Here is an 11,488-nt window from a genome sequence, read left to right as displayed (position 1 = left end):
GAAAATGGTGTGACTGGATTTGTTATTGAAAGAGACAGGACAAATGGCATGGGCTAGGGGTTTACAAACAATTAAATACATGCTCTTACAAACCTTTATTGATGTCAAGAATGTCCCAGTCCTGGCCCTCGTCCACATCCACCTCTACAGATGAAAGAAAGAAATAAGTGTTATTAAGGGCAAATAAGGGCAAAGTGTTTGGAAGAGCAACAAGTTATATGCATCACTATACAGTATATTAGGGAAGGAGGGGTTGAAGCCATGTTGTTATGACCCCACAACGAGTGGCCAGTTTATGGCATGTTGATTTTTGTTCTTGCTGCTAGAGTTCTGCCAATGCGGGGTCAGAAACAATGCCGGTCACGTGGTTCATGTAACTTGAAATGTCACTTTTCCCTCACAGACTCCAATGCATTCTGTAAACTTCCAGTTTGCGCTTTGTCACTATTCGCCAATAGATGTGTATATGTAGAAGGCCTATCTGGCCCCATGAGGCGAACGGAGGTGGCGTGACTCTCCAATAGAGGGCTCTGGTCAGACCAGTGCAGACACCAAGATGAGCAGAGAGCTGAGTAGAGATTTCAGCACCAAGGACAGCGCCAAGCCCTGGGTCAGCTGATTGAAGTACAGTACAGTATGCGCATTAGACATACATATTAGGCTATTTAAGCTTTGGACGGCTACAGCAGATCACAACCCTAACCGGAAATGATCAGCACTCGATAGATAAAACTGCCGCCGTCGCAGCCGTCTCTAAAACGCCAGAAGCTCCCTTTCCACGTAGTGTCTACAACGTCTGCTGCGTAGACGCGTTGCCATGGGAACCAAAGAGTTCAGTAAAAAGGGGTTAGACCCCATCGCCGACGGCTGTTTGCTTAACGATTTTGACTGCTACAGCGATTACGCCATAGCAGCCGGTAGTTCTGCCTCGCGTTGCGGTTGTAGAAACGGGCAACTTAAATTGCCTACTGTCTCTGTCAGGTGGAAATCTCATATGTCCAAAACTGTTACTTTTAGGATTCAAATTCAAAAGTAGTGACCTCTGCGGATCTGCTACTTTTTGATGGGTTTGTGTGACACTGTAGTATGATCAAGTAGTGCATTCAGGGAAGGATTAACCCCCGCGAGGGCCCCTGGCCGATAATTTTTTAGGGCCCCCCCACCCCCCACCATAACCCCCCCTCCCTCCCTCCCAACACACACTGCCCAGATTTTAAGCCACGATGATCATCTGTGGGCCAAGAAAGCACCTGTAGACGACAGAGGAGGGGCTCACACATTTGATATTTGATTAACACATACATTTAATTTTTGTAAATTGTCAATGACCACGCGGCCCAATTGAATAAGCTGATTGGTTGAAACAGTTGCTCATGTATGTGGAGATCCCCCGAGTTGGTGCGACTGATGTCATAGACATGTCTCCAAGTACTCCAATATATCGATTGCGTTTGCATGACGTCAGGTTTAGCATTTGTGTAACATCTAGCGTAATTATGACATAGCACTGCGGGTATAACTGCAGAGTAAGTTGATGTGATTACAGAATACCTTCAGACCTATATAGGGATGAGACCAACGGAACAGAATGGCCGTCGCAGGCGAAGGTATGAACGGCACCAAGCTATGAAGCCGGACAACGTCGACATTTACAGCCCTTATATTGCAGAGAAATCACAAAGCGGGTGTAGGATCCAACCGGGGAACCGGTTTCAACGGTACCACCCTACAAGACCAGAGGATGACGAGTTGTACAGCCTTCAGTTTGAAGAGAGAGCACAGAAACCGGAGTCTCGGTTCGAACGTCACCGCCTCGGAAGACCGACGGAAGACGAGATGTACGACCGCTATATTGTTGAGGCGGCACAAAGCAGGCGTGAGATCCAGCTGGGGAACCCGCTTGACTCTTACCAGCCGATAAGCCCAGAGGTGGACGCGTACGACCGTTATATCGACGAGAGATCACAGAGCAGGCGTGGCGGCATCCAACCGGGGAACCGGTATGAGTGTTATCACCCTACAGGATTAGAAGACGAGGTGTTCAACCATCACACCAAACTGGAGAGCCAGGTTGAACGTCAGTACCCCATGAGACCAGAAGATAAGATTTACAGCCAGCGTATCGACGAGACGGCACAAATCAGACACGGAACCCGTCCGGTGAACCGATTGGAAGATCACTCTACGACGCCGGAAGACGAGATCTACAATGGTCACAGTGACGAGACGGCACAAAGCAGGTGCGGGGTACAGCCGGAGACCCAGTTTGAGGGTCACCTACCTACGACACCGGAAGGCGATCTCTACAATCATTGTGTCGATGAGGCATCACGAAGCAGGCGCGGTCCCCGAGTGCAGACCCCGTTCGAGCGTCACCACACTATGACACCTGAAGACGAGGTGTTTAGCCGCCATATTGATGAGACGGCACCAAGCAGCTGTGGGATCCGACCGGAGACTCGGTTCGAACGCCACCAATCCATGACCCCGGAAGATGAGACATACACCTGTCAATGCAGGTGTGGGGTCCAACCAGATACCAACATTGGACCGAACAATCTGACGTTACTTCCGGGGATAAACGTCAGCTGCCATCCGACAATCATTGTGAACTTTCCTTTCCCCTGGGTGGATCCAGGGCTTCCGGACATAAATGTCAATGTGAACTATCCCGGCTCATCATGGGAATACGACTCTGGAGAGCCTTGGGATCCCGCCGGAGATGGAATGATGTAATCGTCACCGTATCCCATCAAGATATTGGACAGAAGAGAGCTTTGTGGAGCACTGGTTTGCAACCTTCGGTCCGAGGAACCCCAGAGTTCCTTGAGAGGATTCCAGGGGGTCATCAGCTAAATTATTTGACGGTTAGGAACCAAGTGGACTTTTATGGGTCTGTAACTCAGTGTACAAATGGAACCAAATGGAACCTAACAGCTCCATTTCGTTGTAGTTGTAAAGTCTTGGAATTAAATTAATACCGAGGATTTGACAGAGTAGACTCAGGTCCCAGAGACTAAAAGCATATCAAACGGCAGGTTCTTGAAATGTAAAAAATCCAATGTGAAGTGAGCCGTGGTCGTACTTGCATAACGTCTTCAGACTAGGATTTGAGTCTAGGATGTACAGGCTATGCTACACACACACGTTTTGCTATGGCAAAACGCTGAGGAAAAAGGCTACAGACACACGCACAGCCACTCTATGGAGCTGTTTACCACCACTCAAACAGACTGAGAATCACTGGAGGGAAACACAAATGTCAACTGATTGAACACACTCTCAGTCAATGCTCTGTGACCTCCGACCTCCAAACAATTCTTATCCCAATCAATGTGGTCCAATATGGGGGTCCAGCAACAGCGATCCGGTTTCCTCATCATAACCACCTTCTGAAATGAGAGAGTCATCAGACAAACTTGAGACCTACTCTGTGATGTTCCCTGCAGCAGACCGCGTCAGTTGTCATCCAACAACCTTTGACCTGCAGGGATCCAGTGTTAGGAATGCCTTTAGCTGAGGCCGATGTTTTGATTGAACTTTCTAGGCATGAAAGGAGGAGGTAACCTCTCTGGGATTAAAGGGAGTGTGTGTGTGTGTGTGTGTGTGTTTTTGTGTAGGAATGGCACAAAAAGATAGATTTAACCAATAGGTTAAATCTGTCAGGTTTGTCAGGGTGTAGCTAGAGTAGAGTAGACAGGCAGGCTGTCTGGGAAGGAAGCCGTCAAAAAAAGAAAAGTATGCCTGAGCAATATTCTTAACCCTTAACAGCTCCCCATCTTACCCGAGGCAGTTCAACAGATATGGATTCTCATTGAGCCTGAGCCATGATTTCTTTATTATTATTATTTTTTGTATTTCTTTTTACGGAGTGGCTCCTAGGGGCATGTCTGTCTGTCTGTCTGTCTGTCTGTCTGTCTGTCTGTCTGCCTGCAGAGCCCTGTTTTTAGTGCTGTGTGTGTTTATGTTCTATATTTTTGAAATATTTAACTTACATTTTTTAATCGAAGTCAATGGGGCTTGTACTGTATATGCTGTATATGGTGACAAAAGGCCTATACTGAACTGTTTGACCGTTTAGTGTAACAAACATTAATATCGGCTAGCAGGTGTTAAGCACATGCCCAGTCGTGCAGAGTACATAAAAATAGATGCAGAAAGAAAACAAAGGGCTTGTAGGGACAGAAACAGCAGAATATGCCAATAAAGGTCTGCATCCTCGCTAGATTCTTTCATCACAAAGTCATCCATCTTGAAGAGGTCTGTCTGTGTCTTTTCTTGTAATTCTCTGTTGGTGTTGTTTCTGTGTCTTATCCCTCCCACACAAACACACGCACACACACAGAAATGTCGATGGGAAATGTCCCTCGGACATGTCCGCTGTTGGCTAGCAAGTTCAGATCCCATAGACTTAACACATGTCCTAAACAGATTGGATTTTGGACTTAAGCTTGGGCATATACAGTAGGGACATTTGGCAATGCCAATGCTCAATGCCCATGTGAAATTTCAGATCAATTTAATACATTAGGATGGACATCAACCAGCCTGCCTTACGGCACCATTCATTTATGTATTTTAAAGTTAATATCCTTTCTCAAAATGTTTGGTGTTGATCCTATAGAAGCCATAGGGACGTTTTCCATCTCAATCTCCAGCTATATTATACATTGTGGTAGGCCTACTGTTACTTTGGAGTAAACAGCTATGAAAACAGTATGGTCCTTTCTCTACCTTAGACCAAAAACGAGACACATAATAAAACATTTGCTTTACCTGTTTCACCTGACAGCTTTGCTGATGCCTACAGAAAATAGGACAAATTATGACAGTTAATCCACAGGATGCCTAAATGGACCCTTACAGGTCTATTACTTTGAGAATGTGGTTCACTCTCAGAGCTAAACACTGATGAGGATTTGACAGTGTAGAGTGGGATCTAAGAGATGAACTAAAATGTAAATGAATGGAGAACAAGCAACAGCAATCGACTCATACATTTGTTCGAACTTGCGTAGCTAGTCTTTACCTATACATTTGTGAAATGTATTTTATTGAAGCGGTTATATTAATCTGAACCAGGGAGCTACGCCTCATTGTTAATCAACTACTGATTAGCAATACTAATCTATGAATCCAGGAAAGTATCTTTCCATTATGGCAAAACCCCAAGCTGTCGTCTCATACTGTATGACTGAAATCATAGGCATCCAACTTCTCGGAACTGCACTGGTTTAGCAACACAACAATGCATTTGACTGCAGAGAAAATAAATCTAATATGTTTGCATTCCAGATGAGAACACACTAATGTTGGCTAGTGCAAAATGGTTGATTCTAAACAAGCTGTATAAAAGGAGCTGAAATCGTTCAGCAAATGTAGAATATGCAGCAGTAGGCTACTCACCACGCTCATATTGCGACACCATATCAATCCAAATACCAGCATAAACAACCTGGAGACCATGGTTCCAGGCTCTCAACAAGATGAACAGGTAAAGACGTCTTCAGCAAGTCGTTTGTTGACTTTATACACTCTGACACTCAGAGGCAAACAGCTATCAAACAATTATCATACCATCATTTTTATGGCACCATTTGGAGGACTTTACACACGTCAGTTATACAATAAAACTAGAAGCAGTGCTCTTCCGAGCCCAGGTCTCCACCAGGCCAGGCGTCCTGGTGGCTCTATGATACAGTAGGCCAATGTAAAAAGGGTGGCATGTGTTCTTCGCCAATCTTATTAGACCTTCAAGGTTCAAGGTTGTACTTTATTGTTACGTCTTTTGTACAGGTACATAAGAGTAAAATTAGTTTTTGTTTGGCATCCTTCAGACAATGCAGTCGTATATCAAAAAACAATATAATAAACAGCAAACCACATCTAAAAAAAATAATAATAATAATCTAAAAAAGTGTAAATAATAGTAAGACAAAAAAAGAGAAGATAAAATAAAGGAGTGCAAAAGGCGAAAAGAGCAACAGGAAAAGAAAAGAGCATCCTCAGATGTACATTCCTTGATATACATTACCTTTCATGGCAATCGGACACTGCATGCATGATTTGAGGCATTATGTTCCAAAAATGTGTTTCGCTAAAGTCTACCTGCTGGTGGCGCTATATCAGGCCAATGTGAAAAGGGTAGCATTTGTTCCTTGACCTATTGCTATTGGGAATATGTGTGGCAAATTTCACGGTAATAGCAAGCGCGGTTGACGATTTGAGGCATTTTTTTTCAAAAACTGAGCAATCCTGCAAACTTTGGAAGCCAATATTAGCCAATTAGGATGGAATATGAAATAGCAGATGGAATGGTCTTGATCACTTGACTATAGAGATACTGTGTACTAATGTGCGTGATTGTTGGAGAAAATCTGATGAAATATTAGCAAAGAAAGTGTTTTACAATAGTTGGCCTCCTGGTGGTGCTATAAAAGGCAAATGTGAAAAATGCAGAGCAAAGGTTTATCCTTAGCCTCTAGGGAATGCGCATACAAAGTTTTCCACTTATCGTTGGAGTTAATGGTAAAAACACAAATTGGCCTGTTATAGCGCCACCATGTGGCTGATTTGAGAAATTTGAAGTGGCATTTCGTCCTCTGCCTAGTGGGAACGTGCGTGCGTAATTTCACCAAGATTGCATAATGTGTTCATGATTTGAGGCATTTTGTTCAAAATGTAGCAATCCTGCAAACGTTGGAAGTTAATTGTAGCCAATCAAGATGGAATATGGAAAATCGGACAGATCCATGTTGATCACATGACTGTAGAGATACTGTCTACCGATTTGCATGATTTGTGGACAAAATCTCTAGGAGTAGTGTACATAAATGTGTTTTGCAAACATCGGCCTCATCGTGGTGCTAGAACAGGGCCAAGTGAAAAATTTGGGGCAGAGGTTCTGAATTGGCATCCAGGGAGTGTGTGTGCACAGTTTGGCAGAGAACAAGCTAACAGCGCCGGAGATTAGCTGGTAACAGACGGACGGACGCACACACACACACACACACACACACACACACACACACACACACACACACACACACACACACACACACACACACACACACACACACACACACACACACACACACACACACAGTTTGCGTGACGTCACAGCTATGACGTAACACTGCCGGTATATTAGCTGCCTGAGTGGACGTAGCGTTCAGTGTACTCACGGCTGCTATTTAGAGCTAGAGGGAGATCAGAAACAATGTCCACCCAAAGGAGGCGTACGATGCAAATGCAGTTAGAAGCCATTTGTCCTCGTTACGCACGCCACCTCGGTAGGACAGAGGACGACGAAGACGACGACGATGACGATGAACCTGATCACAAAATCAAGTATCGGACGACATGCAATCCGATTGAGAACAGCAGCCATTGGACCGGTGACCTGACCGCCGATGAGTGTTCCAGATTCTATAGGCAACCCATTGGGAACCAGACCCGAGAACGCCTCGGGGTCGATCCGGAGACCAAGATATGTCCCCGTTTCGACCGCTACCTCACTCGCGAAGACATGAGACAGAAGAGAGCTCAGGTAGAAAAAAAGAAACGCCATTTGATTGTGCCGACCGTTTTTGAAGTAAACACTCCTGCTGGCCTTATGGGTAAAGGAACGACACATCCATCGTCACAAGATAGTTTTCCAAATCGATATGGTCTCCGCATACGGGGTCCCGCTTCAGAGGGACGGTTTCCTCGCCACAACCATGATCTCGCCATGAATATTATAGAGCTCAGACGAACCAAGCATCCGAACAGCCCCACCCCATACAATAGCAAAGTTGTGAACAATCACATTTGCTATCAGTCCAACGTTGATACCTATCATGTTCCATGCAGGGGTCCAGGTGTAAAGGTTCCAGGAGAAAGCTGCCCTGCCCTCAGATGCCAAGCACCAGACCCTGTGCACTATCCTTACCCATGCAGGGCGGCACCAGCTTTAGGGATGCCTTTCCTGAAACAGTGGCAACCCCCACCTTACCGGAAGCAGGAATTACGGAGATATGACCTGAAGGTTCATGGGATTGATCCTATCTACCAAAGGGATTTCAAGAGTTAGATAGGAGGCAGATATGTGATTACGTGATTCTCAGGTTTCGGCTAAGGTCTCTTGTCTGTGAACAGTGACTGCTGTGAAAGGGCAAGCTGACAACATCAAAGTTGGCGGGCGGGGAGAACAGACATCAGACAACGACACCCACCTCTGGTTTTGAAAACAACAAAATAGTGCGTGAGAACGGGGGCGCAGGTGACTCATGTGATACTGCGATTGTGGCAGGACAGCGGCAGGACATGGATTTCTACGTAGAAATCCATGTCATAGCCACATCTCCACTATTCACTTGATTATGCTTAGTTCAGTGTGGTATCAAGCATCGAAAATAGCCGACCTCCAAGTTCACAAGGCGTCGCAGCGCGGCTGGTTATTAGCTTGGAGGTCTGCTATTTTTGAGCGGTGGTAAACCGCTCCATATGGCTGTGTGTGTGTCTGTAGCCTTTTTCCTCAGCGTTTTGTCAGAGCAAAACGTGTGTGTGTAGCATAGCCTGTACATCCTAGACTCAAATCCTATAGTCTGAAGACGTTATGCAAGCACGACCACCGCTCACTTCACATTAGGTGTGATTTTTAATTTATATTTTCACCAAAGGGCCCTGTTAGAAATGTCAGCCACCGCCTATCTAACATTCTCTGCAAGTCTCTGAGTCATACCTCTTTGGAAGACCAGATGCATACACTTAATACACCTCATCTGATCACATCCAGGCAATTTCACATGAATATGGGGACAATCACCCACAAATGCTGTCATGGCCACAATGGCAAATGTCCGTAACGTTCAAGACAATGAGATGGACGACCTTGCTAGAAGTTATGTTACAATTACAAGTGGGAGTATACGCAAGGTTCTTGTAGACAGTTGCATTGTTAAACTGTTTTGGTTCTAGAGTGTTGCCATACCTATAATGGCGGAGTTTAAAGGGCTGAATCTTGAGGACAGCTTGCACACATTCTGTTGAGTGTCATGTACGCTAGTTTAGTACATTATGTTGCATTATGTAGGGACATAATTATCTGAAGTGAGCACTGAGTCTGGACACGAAGATGAAGATGTGATGCAACTGAGAAGGAGAATATGGTTGGTCCATACTCTACATTGCCTGCAGGTATTTGGATATGGATGTCTTCTCTGCAACAAAGTGGTGCTTGTTATTTTAGGTGTTTTAGGCATTTAAGTATTCTGTATTTTGGTAGCACCTCCTATATCTATAATGCATTATAAACATTTATGTATACTTATAATGCATTATAATCTGATTATAACACTATAATCATAGTATAGTTCATATAGTTATAAGTTATAGTAGTATAGTATAGTTATAATAATAAATAATCGTAAAGCTTTATACAACACATTGGATAATCACTTAGAAAGACATTCATAATGTCAGGTCAAGTATCATCATAATTAATAATTGCTGGTCTCTCACAGACTTTTTCTTTAGCCATAATCATAGTGTATTATAGTTTTCATAGTTGTAATCCAGTAAAATATTTGAATGCATAATAATCACTGTTATAATCCATTACAGTGTGATTATAAGTAACCATGAGTGGTCATTGGGTGCTTTAAGTAAAGTGCAAAAACACCCAAAAGATTTCTACCTACAGTACACCTTCAGACGTGTCATTAACAGTGATTACAGTATAAACGTTACAATATAAAATTATTAGTATTACAATTATGCGTACTGGTATGTTTAGAATCCATGATAGACAATGGCTTCATAGGAAGCCATTACCGTACTTTTTAAAACCCCTTTTGATCATTTCCGTTTCTCAATAAAGTGGTTCTGTGAATGGGTTACTTTTGATTTACACTTATAGGCTCGTCATTTTGACTGTGGACGTTCCTGTGCGGTCTGAGGTTTTTGTTGGGTCCACCCCGACTCGTCCGGGGCTCCGGGCTGACTCCGAATGTCTGTGTCTTCTGTTTCTGTCTCCATTTTTTCTGCACTTTACTTGATTGCACTTGACGATTAACGTTGTAATTGAAATACATTATTATTTATAATTTCAGAAATAAATAACTCGAGCTTCGCTGAATTCGTCTCTTGTGAGTGGCATCCTCCACGTATTCGTATCCACCACCTCCTTTTTATGTTATTATGAATAGTTTTCAACTGTATTTTGATATTAATATTGTGTATCTTATGTACTGTATATTTGTTGTTTGTCCAGTTGTTTGAATGATGAATGTTTAATGGACCACAATGGAAACTAGCCTTTGGCTTTTTTGTTGTGTTTTAACTTGTTGTAATGCGGTACAATTAGAAGAATAGAGGATAGTCCCCCATTCCTTGGGGTGTTTTTTGTCACATACTATATGTCTATATGTTAATTATATACAGAGGTGAAATTTGTCTTCTGCATTTACCCATCCTATAATAACTAGAAGCAGTGTGCACTGTGCAGCCATTGGAGTCTTGCTCAGGGACACACACACAGGCCTGGAATCGTACCTGGGACAACCGGGCTCACTAACCACTCAGCTTTAATTCAAAGAATCGACATATCCATTTGTTCGAGGTTCCAGGCGAGGCCCCTCTGACAGCTCTTGACTTTAAAATTCAGTTAATTGTGTTTCTAGCCATGTTAACAAAGTAGCTACATTTACTTCGCTAACACTGGTAGAAAGATACATAAGTAACTAATTGTTTTAGTATCTGTACTTTACTTGAGTATTTGTTTTTTGAGAGCTCCTGACTTTCGCTCCTCTACAAGGACAACTAACTGCACTCTGTCGAGGTGCCAACTTGTTCCTTGTGTAGGCCATTAATTGGCTGTTAATGATGACATTAGGAATGCTGGTCGCTGACATCACTACTGGCATCACCAGGAATGCTGGTCCCTCATTGTCTTTTAATGATGACGTTAACAAAAATGCTGTTCCCTGATTGGCTACGGGCTTAAACACACACGGCTACCTAAGCAGCCGAACGCTGTTCTTGTGCGCTCTGCTGGCGCATGTAATTATTGTTATATTTTGACTTCACTCCATTTCCAGGAAGGGACCCAAGCTTACAAAAACATCATTAACTAGACTGCACTCTGCTGAGGTGCCAACTTGCTCCCTGTGCCCTCGTGGCCATATATGGCCGCCAGAGCTCACAAGTATCGCATGAATCGTCTTGGATTCATGAATGTGCACACAGAACATGCCATAAGAATCCAGTCAGCAGTTTTCCAAATAAATTATTAGAAACCTAAGTGTTGGACGAATGGACAGATCTACAGCAGCATTCTGAGAGCCCCATCATTGCCCACTGAGCATTTTATGGGCTATTAGATGTCTAAATATACGTCTAAACTGCTATGCTAAACTGGGTTATTACTGGTCTAAAAGTGAAGGCTAGCTTAGATTAGACATCTACAGTATATATACATCATATAAAAGTGAAATGACGTTGTTTC

Source organism: Nannobrachium achirus (assembly GCF_963921795.1).
Source record: "Nannobrachium achirus genome assembly, chromosome: 1".
Classification (NCBI taxonomy): domain Eukaryota; kingdom Metazoa; phylum Chordata; class Actinopteri; order Myctophiformes; family Myctophidae; genus Nannobrachium; species Nannobrachium achirus.
This window is presented reverse-complemented; position numbering follows the sequence as displayed.